This window comes from Rattus norvegicus, chromosome 5 (assembly GCF_036323735.1).
Source record: "Rattus norvegicus strain BN/NHsdMcwi chromosome 5, GRCr8, whole genome shotgun sequence".
NCBI classification, from domain to species: domain Eukaryota; kingdom Metazoa; phylum Chordata; class Mammalia; order Rodentia; family Muridae; genus Rattus; species Rattus norvegicus.
In genome coordinates, this window is record NC_086023.1 from 11,886,088 (window position 1) to 11,896,099 (window position 10,012).

Here is a 10,012-nt window from a genome sequence, read left to right on the forward strand (position 1 = left end):
AGGCTGCTATGAACATAGTGGAGCACGTGTCTTTTTTATATGTTGGGGCATCTTTTGGGTATATGCCCAAGAGAGGTATAGCTGGATCCTCAGGTAGTTCAATGTCCAATTTTCTGAGGAACCTCCAGACTGATTTCCAGAATGGTTGTACCAGTTTGCAATCCCACCAATAATGGCGGAATGTTCCTCTTTCTCCACATCCTTGCCAGCATCTGCTGTCGCCGGTGGTTTTGATCTTAGCCATTCTTACTGGTGTGAGGTGGAATCTCAGGGTTGTTTTGATTTGTATTTCTCTGATGACTAAGGATGTTGAACATTTCCTTAGGTGCTTGGCGGCCATTTGATATTCTTGAGAATTCTTTGTTATCTCTGTACCCCATTTTTAATAGGGTTATTTGGTTCTTTGGAGTCTAACTTCATGAGTTCTTTGTATATTTTTTATATTAGCCCTCTATCGGATGTAGGATTGGTAAAGATCTTTTCCCAATCTGTTGGTTGCTGATATTTCCTAATGACAGTATTCTTTGCCTTACAGAAGCTTTGTAATTTTATGAGGTCCCATCTTGATCTTAGAGCATAAAACATTAGTGTTTTGTTTAGGAAAATTTCTCCAGTGCCCATTTGTTCAAGGCTCTTCCCCACTTTTATTTCTGTTTGAGTGTATCTGGTTTTATGTGGAGGACCTTGATCCACTTGGACTTTAGCTTTGTTCAGGATGATAAGAATGGATCAATTTGCATTCTTCTACATGCTGACCTCCAGTTGAACAAGCACCATTTGTTGAAAATGCTCTCTTTTTTCCACTGGATGGTTTTAGCGCCTTTGTCAAAGATCAAGTGACCATAGGTGTGTGGGTCCATTTCTGAGTTTTTAATTGTATTCCACTTATGTACCTGCCTGTTTCTGTACCTATACCATTCAGTTTTATCTCTATTGCTCTGTAATACAGGATGAGGTCAGGGATGGTGATTCCCCCAGAAGTTCATTTATTGTTGAGGATAGTTTTCACTATCCTGGGTTTTTTTGTTATTCCAAATCAATTTTCAAATTGCTCTTTCTAACTCTGGAAGAATTGAGCTGGAATTTTGATGGGGATTGCATTGAATCTGTAGATTGCTTTTGTCAAAATGGCCATTTTTACTATATTAATCCTGCCAATCCATGAGCATGGGAGGTCTTTCCATATTCTGAGATCTTCTTCAATTTCTTTCTTCAGAGACTTGAAGTTCTTGTCCTACAGATCTTTTGCTTGCTTGGTTAGAGTCACAGGGAGGTATTTTATGTTATTTGTGACTATTGTCACGGGTGTCATTTCCCTAATGTGCACTGGATTGGCATTTACTTTTCTTTTTCCATAGCTTGCTTAAGGTAACTCTTCTTTTCTCTCTACACAGGTTGTTCTGCATTCAGAAGCACTTCCTCTTCTTTCATTGGATCACATTTATGTCTCTGTATGTAACTCACATTTTGCATGCATGCATTATGGGCAGGACCCATGTTTTTGATTTCTTCCTTAAGCAAATGCTATCATCTGTGGACATTGTGCAAAGGTTCATGGACAGATACGAATATAAATAATTATCCCCTTTTAAAAATGACTTGTTTCTTTGTACATGTGAATGTGCATGAATATCTTTGTTTTCAGATGTTTATGCATACATATGGAGACAAGAAACCAATCCAGGTACCCGAACACCTTGTGTTTTAGACGTTAAGTTTCTCAGCAAGGCCTGGGAGTTTCCAAGTCAGCTAGGCTGGCTTGCCAGCATATCCCAGGAGCCATCTTACCTCCATATCAGCTCGCCAACCCCTAGTGCTGAAGTCACAAGCATAGGCCAGATCTTTATGAGGATGTTGGAGACAGTGTTTGGATTCCCTTGCTTGCATAATAAGCACTTTACTAACTGGGCCATCTCTATAGCCCACTTACCTTTTCTTGTCTTTCTTTTCCGTCAGAGTCTTGAACTCAGTGCCCTACACAACAAGAGATGGTCATTAGACTTTTACATAAGGCTGCTTCCAGAGGTGGCCAGAGTGCAGTCATTTACTCCTGAAGCTACCTTTCACCATTACTCCTGAGACTGCAACTGCAGGTGACTCTTAAGTTTGAAAGAAGAGTAAAGTAGCTGATGGAGAAGATTTTCATTCTTGGAAACACCCATGTTGTGAATTAGGTAGGAAGAGCGACTTTACGAAGCTATGAAGGAGGTCATAAGAGTATTACTTCTTCTGATGAATATCCAGTTTTCATGTCTCAGAGAATCAGGTAGACGGCATTAGACACATCCCTCCCTCAGCTTGGCGAGCCTAGCTGTGCTGGGATTCAGCAGGGGTGTTCCCATTATCTTCCTACCTATCTGAAGAAAGTCATCTGGTAAGACCATGTGTCATGTGATTTGAAATGCTGAAAGAAAGTCACATTTTCTGATACAGGGCTATTGAAGATGTCATAGATGGGATTTCCATTGCTGTAAATAGACACCATGACATGGGCAATTCTTATGAAGGACGACATTTAATTTGAATTGGCTTACAGGTTCAGAGGTTCAATCCATTATCATCATGGTGAAACCTACCAGTGTCTAGGCAGACATGGCATTGGAGGGGCTGAGAGTTCTGTGTCTTGATCTGACTGAAGCCATGGGAAACTGACTGTGCTCTAGACAGCTGGGAGAAGGATCTCAAAGCCCAACATCACAATGACACACAACCTCCAACAAGGTCACACCCACTCCAACAAGGCCATACTTCCTGATACCGCCACTCCTAGGACACCCAAACAACCACAGATAAGAACCTGTTTGCATCAAGTCTTTCTTATTTTTCACAGTCTCATCATCTGTGGAAGTATTATATTTAAGTTTATGATAAAGCAACCTTTATTGGTTCTTCCTCTGCATCATTCCTGAAATGCAGATAGAGTCTTAGCTAAATCTATATTATTCCAAGCCCCTAGGAGGTATAGTAGCTATCTTTTGTGTTGATATGTCAGAATAACTTTGTGGAGGGAGACTGAATTTTGGCTTAGAATTTGAAGGTTCAGTCTATTATGATTGGGAAGTCACATTGGCAGGAACATGAGGCAGTCACATTGGTCACATTGGATTCACAGTCAAGAAGCAGAAATCAGAGATAAATACTTTTAAAATAGATTTCTCCCTTATATTCAGTATAGAACGAAGTCCTAAAGAAGGGTACCATTCAGTTTGAACAGGTCTTCCCATTTCAATCAACCTGATGATTATAATCTCTTACAGTTTTTTGCATGTGTTAACCTATTAAATTAATTCCTCAGGTGTTTATTAGAAAGTATCAAATTAATATTCAATGTTAAATATCACAAGTATATGTCTGATTAATTAAATGATATCCAAACTATCAATTTTTCTAATGTTTAAAGCTTTTTATTAGATGTAAAATAATTTATATATTGTATTAGTCAGGATTCTCTAGAGTAGTAGAACTTATAGAATAAATCTCTCTATATATAAATTATATAATATAAATATATTATAAATAAATGTAAATATATAAACATAAATACATAAAATAATATGAATATATAAAATATATAATATAAATATATTATAAATTATATGTATAATTTATTAGAATGACTTATAGGCTGTGTTCCTACTAATTCAACAATGTCTACCTATGAACTGAAAGTCCAAGAAACCAGAAGTTGCTCAGTTTACAAGGCTAGCTATTTCAGCTGGTCTTCAGTAGATGCTGGAATTCCAAAGAAGTAGGCTGTAAGGCCAGTGAAGGAATGGAGTTGCTAGCAAGGCAAGCAGCAAAGAGCAAAAGCTTTCTTCTTCCAAGTCTTTATATAGACACCCAGCATTCACTGTGTCCCAGATTAAAGGTATGCATATTCCTACCTCAACATCTGAATTAGAAGTGGATCTTCCTACTTCAAATTAAGCAAAAAAATCCCCCAAAGGTGTGCCTGCTGCTTTTTGATATTAGTTAATTCTATGTAGTCAAACTGTTAACTAAAAATAGTCATCACACATGTAGGGACATTTTGTTTGCATGTGGCCATCTATGTCAGAAGAGGTCATTAGGGCCCTGGGAACTGGAGTTTCATTATTTGTGAACTATCGTGGGAGTCCTCTGTAAGTGTAACAAGTATTCTTCACTCTTTAGACAGACATCTCTCCAGTCTTACATACCACTTTTAAATTATAATCTTCTACTCATCACCCCCATAGGGTTAGAATCATTTTATAATGCAAAATATATTCAAAAGTTACCATAGTCCTTAACGGGTTCATCATTATTTAAAAGTACAAATGTAGACTCTCTTCTGAGATTCAGGCCATTTCTTAACTATGAACCACTCTCCAAAAAAACAAAACAAAACAAAAAATAACCCTCAAGTGGTATAATTACAGTTTATAATGGAATAAAATAGACATTGCTATTCAAAAAGAGATAAATAGAGACATGGGAGGAAAAGATGAGATGTAACCAAAGCAAAACCAAAACCCAGCAAGGAAAAGTCCTACACTCTGTCTCAGACATCTGAGACTTGGGATGAAGTCATCTGGGCTTGATTAAGGGTCTCCCCACCCTTTCTAGTCTGCTGCCTTCAGCACACATAGACTCTCTCCTAGGCCAGTTATATTCAGTGCTCGCAGTGTTCTTCAGTGGATGTCACATGGTCCTTGCATCTGTAACAAACTGGGGTGCTCTGTGCTTTATCTTCATAGCTTCACATAGTAGCCTCCGAGAAAGTCTCCTTTCAGAACAGACTCTGCCACATAACACAAATGATGACCTGAGCGGCTATCTAGACCTGTGACCCATTAATTCTGCATCTTTTATGCTGCCATAAGTCAGTACAAGGTGGTCACAGAGTCAAGCCCTGCTAGTTTAGGATGTAGCTTATTCCCCTGGACTGTACCTCTAATAGCCTGTTTGCCCTCCAGGCTGACTTTGGCAAAAATACTTCTTTAAGTGGTTGTTATAGGAAACCCCATAAGTTTAGGCTCTTCCTCAGAGGCATGCACAAAAGCTTGTTATAGATCTTGTCAAGTTGACAATTAATACTAGCCATAACTATGTAAGAAGCAAATGAGATAGTATAAACTGAGGTCACAGATGTGACTTCAATACAATCTTCATACTCGGCAGTAAGCACTCTCTCAGCAAATGAGAATGCTTGGCACCATTTGTGTTAGGTGCTTACTGTGATTCTCTGAGATTATGGACAAGGAATGATTAAGTGGGACAAACTGAAGGTGGTGTTTAGCTCCAGGTTTATTCTGGCTACCCACATTGTGGCTCTGTTGCAAAATTCTTCACTCCATGTCCACTTTCTTCAACTTGAATGTAAGTGATATGGACCAATAGATAATGGAAAATGATGAGTTCATAGTTAATGTGAGGTTAAGATTTAGGGAGCCATTTCTATTCTAGACTTTGTTCCACAGTGAAAACAGTATTGGGTTTCCTCAATGAAAGTGCTAGTAAAAGGGTTTATAAGTGCTAAAATAAAAACTCACAAAACTGCATTAGTAATAATCAAAACTGTTCTTTAGAGGGTAAGATAATTTAATGTGCATATATTTGCATATAGTCTTTTGCCCTGAGTCTAATCTAAATGACCATGTTGGCAGCTATATGCCAACAAAATTATGTTCTAATTAAAATGCAATTACAGGGATAGACTGCTAAAGGAGGCAGCTTCATTGCATAGCACTTACTTGTAATGACCACATTTATGATGAGGATTTTGGGGATTAGAAAAAGCATGAGAATAGGCTGTATATTTTTAATTACTCTTAATCTGATTTTTAGAAAGTTCTTAAAGATCTAGGTTCTTTGGTATCTCACTGCATCTTTATATATTATTATAATAGCATTAAAAATTGGAGACTTAATAATCCATGCTAAGATTTAAATATAAAATACAAGCAATTAGGGTTGACAGTTACTTCCAAGCTGGAGCACTATTTGGGGAGGTTATGAAACCTTGAGAACCTGGGGCCTAACTGGAGAAAATGTGCCACTGGGACATGTCTATGGAGCTTATGTCAGGTCCCTGGTGTTGTACTCTCTTTGCTTCCTGTCTTCCATGAAATAAACAGCTTCCTTCTCCACATACTTTCAGTCTTCCCTGCATGGAATCAGAAACAACAGAGCTGGGGAGAAGGACCAGAGGTCTCTGAAGCCATGGGCCAGGAGAGAAATCAGTCATCTCTTCAGTTGTTTCTGTTAGCTGGTTTTGTCACAGCAATTAAAAGGTGATTAATGTAGCCTAGAAGTTCCATTTGTATATAAAAGCATTTGAGAAAAAAAGATCGTTATTATATATATATATATATATGTGTGTGTGTGTGTGTGTGTAGAATGAGGTTATAATATATTCTTTAGCCAATATTTATCCCTGATGCTGTAATAATTAAAAGCCACTTCCAGAATAACAAGTAAAAGGCAATTTTTTCTTTTTTCTTTTTCTGTATTTTTCCTATTATTGGATATTTTCTTTATTAACATTTCAAATGTTATTCCCTTTCCTGGTTTCAGCTCCGGCAACCCCCAATCCTATTCCCCCTCCCCCTGCTTCTAGGACGGTGCCCCCCCATTTGCCCACCCACCCACTCCCTCCCTCCTTCACCCCAGCATTCCCCTATACTGAGGCATAGAGCCTTCACAGGACCAAGAGCCCATCCTCCTATTAATGTGCTATAATGCCAGCCTCTGCCACATATGCAGCTGTAGCCATTGGTCCCTCCATATGTACTCTTTTATTGGCGTTTTATTTAGTGTTGTTGCAAAATTACATAAATGCTCTCTTTTACCCTGCACTAGATCTGGCACCACAGTGCCCCAAGATATCTGGCAGATACCTTCATCTTGATCAGCAAAGCAGCTCACCCGCTCTGCTCCATCCCATATCACACTGCCAGAAACACACATCCCAATTCCGTGGCAGCTCAGTGTCCCAGCTGCCACACACTCTTTTAAACTTGAATTACCGCAAGAAAGAACACACAACAAAATAACCTCTGATCCAATTGGTAAGATCCAAAGCCATGCTTTAGGAATATTCAGAACAACCTGTTAAGTACACACAGTGGAATCTTAATGTCAGCCTCCATGTTCTCTCCATGGCTTTGTCCTCTCATCCCATTCCAGTCCCCTCCTCTTCCCTCAAAGTTTTCTCCCACCCATCCTTCCTTCTCATCCAATGACAGGCCTTGTTCTGTCTTGTACCTGTCGCACTTGCATAATGACATTATCCCACAGTTTAGTCCCTGGGAGCTCTGGGGAGTCTGGTGGGTTGATATCATTGTTCTTCCTATGGGGTAGTAAACCCCTTCGGCTCCTGTCCTTTATCTGACTCATCCATTGGAGACCCCATTCTCAGTCCAATGGTTGGCTGCTAGCATCTGCCTATGTATTTGTCTAGCTCTGGAAGATCCTCTCAGGAGACAGCTATACGAGGCATGGTCAGCAAGCAATTCTTGGCATCTGCAATAGTGTCTGGGCTTGGTGTTTTTATATGGGAGGGATCCCGAGGTGGCCTTTCCTTCAGTCTCTGCTCCACACTTTGACTGCTTTTTTTCTCCCTTGAGTATTATCTCCCCCTTTCTAAGAAGGACTGAAACATCCATACATTGGTCTTTCTTCTTCTTAAGCTTCATGTGGTTTGTAATTATATCTTGGGTATTCTGAGCTTTTTGGGCTAATATCCACTTTATCAGCGAGTGCATACCATGTGTGTTTTTCTGTGATTGGGTTACCTCACTCAGGATAATATTTGCTAGTTAAATCAATTTGCCTAAAAATTTCATGAAGTCATTGCTTTTAATAGCTAAGTAATACTCCATTATGCAAATATACTACATTTTCCTCCATAGGACACCTGGGTTCATTCCAGCTTCTGACTGTTATTAAATAAGGCTACTTTGCATGGCTCTCACTGAAGACCAGCAGTCGTACTGTAGCTGTTGGTTTCAAGCAGACGCCTAAAGAACTGTCTTCCTGTGGTTTGTTGGCTCTTCTGGACTTCAATAGAGAGTGACTTTTCCATCTGGAAGAAACAACCCCTTGTTGTGTCTGGTTTGACAGCTTCAGTTATGACTGATTCTTAGGAACAGCAGAGTACTGGGGAAAGTACTGGGAATAAACTAATAACTTAATTTCAAAAAAAAAATAAGGCTACTTTGTACATAGTGGAGCATGAATCCTTGCTATATGTTAGAACATCTTTTGAGTATATGCCCAGGAGTGGTATACTTCAGGTAGTACAGTATCTAAATTTCTGAGGAATTGCCAGACTTAATTTCACAGTGGTTATATCAGCTTACAATCCCACCAACAATGGAAGAATGTTCCTCTTTCTCCACACCCTCACCAGCATTTCTGTCACCTGAGTTTTTTATCTTAGCCATTCTGACTGGTGTGAGGTGGAATCTCAGGGTTATTTTGATTTGTATTTCCCTGATGATTAAGGATGTTGAACACTTCTTTAGATGCTTCTTGGCCATTCGATATTCCCCAGCTGAGAATGTTTTGTTTAGCTCTGTACCCATTTTTAATAGGGTTATTTGATTCTCTAGAGTCTAAGTTCATGAGTTCTTTGCATGTATTGGGTATTAGCCCTCTATTGAATGTAAGATTGGTAAAGATCTTTTCCCAGTGTTGGTTGTGGTTTTGTCCTAATGACAGTATCCTTTGCCTTACAGAAGCTTTGCAGTTTTATGAGGTCCCATTTGTCAATTCTTGATCATAGAGCATAAGCCATTTGTGTTTTGTTCAGGAAATTTTCCCCAGTACCCATGTGTTTGAGACTTTTCCTCACTTTTTCTTCTATTAGTTTGAGTGTATCTGGTTTGATGTGGAGGTCCTTGATCCACTTGAACTTAAGCTTTGTACAGGGTGATAAGAATGGTTCAATTTGCATTCTTCTACAGGCTGACCTCCAGTTGAAGCAGCACCATTTGTTCAAAATGCTATCTTTTTTCCATTGGATGGTTTTAACTCCTTTGTCAAAGATCCAGTGACCATAGGTGTGTGGGTTCATTTCTGGGTCTTCAGTTCTGTTCCATTGGTCCTTCTGTCTGTCTCTGTACCAATACCATGCAGTTTTTATCACTATTGCTCTGTAATACTGCTTGAGTTCAGGGATAGTGATTCCCCCTGAAGTCCTCTTATTGTTGAGGATAGCTTTAGCTATCCTGGGTTTTTTGTTATTCCAGATGAATTTGCAAATTGTTCTGTCTAACTCTTTGAAGAACTGGATTGGTATTTTGATGGGGATTGCATTGAATCTGTAGATTGCTTTTGGTAAAATGGCCATTTTTACTAAATTAATCCTGCCAATCCATGAGCATGGGAGATCTTTCCATCTTCTGAGGTCTTCTTCAATTTCCTTCTTCAGTGTCTTGAAGTTCTTATTGTTCTGTGCTGGAATTTTTGGGGTCACATAAGTATATTATCTTATCATGTAGAGGGCCGCAATAACATTCGCAACCACTAGTTGGCGCTATCTTCCACTGCGCCCCACATGGTAGGTCAGGATAGACTCCGCCATTGCAAGATGGCGCCAACCTTTGCCGAGCCAGCCGGCCCCCCCTTTCAGGTAGTTAACTGTGCGCATGTGCAAGAGTGCCTTCGTGCCAGGTCTTTGCCCACTCCGGGGCGTGCCTTATGAGATCATGGGTAACAACCAATCAGGTGTGGGTGCGCTGCACAAGGGTTTTATAAGCGCCCCATATTGGCGCGGCGTGGCTTTTCCTCTTCTAAGATTAATAAAGTGGTCACAGTAAGGATTTCTAATGTCCGCCTGCTCCTTGCCGGCGAAAAGTCGCGCGCGCGACAATATCATCTATAAATAGTGACAATTGACTTCTTCCTTTCCAATTCGTATCCCTTTGACCTCCTTTTATTGTCTGACTAGGACTTTGAGTACTATATTGAGTAGGTAGGGAGAAAGTGTGCAGCCTTGTCTAGTCTCTAATTTTAGGGGGATTGCTTCATGTTTCTCTCCATTTAG

At 39.7% G+C, this 10,012-nt stretch overlaps 1 non-coding gene across 1 annotated transcript; it reads left to right on the forward strand.

Moving 5' to 3' along the window:
- The first annotated feature begins 7,926 nt into the window (after positions 1 to 7,926).
- LOC120103277 (small nucleolar RNA SNORA2/SNORA34 family) lies at positions 7,927 to 8,062 on the forward strand. The gene has a single exon (XR_005505356.1). It is a non-coding gene; the product is annotated as a small nucleolar RNA SNORA2/SNORA34 family (small nucleolar RNA).
- The last annotated feature ends 1,950 nt before the right edge of the window (positions 8,063 to 10,012 follow it).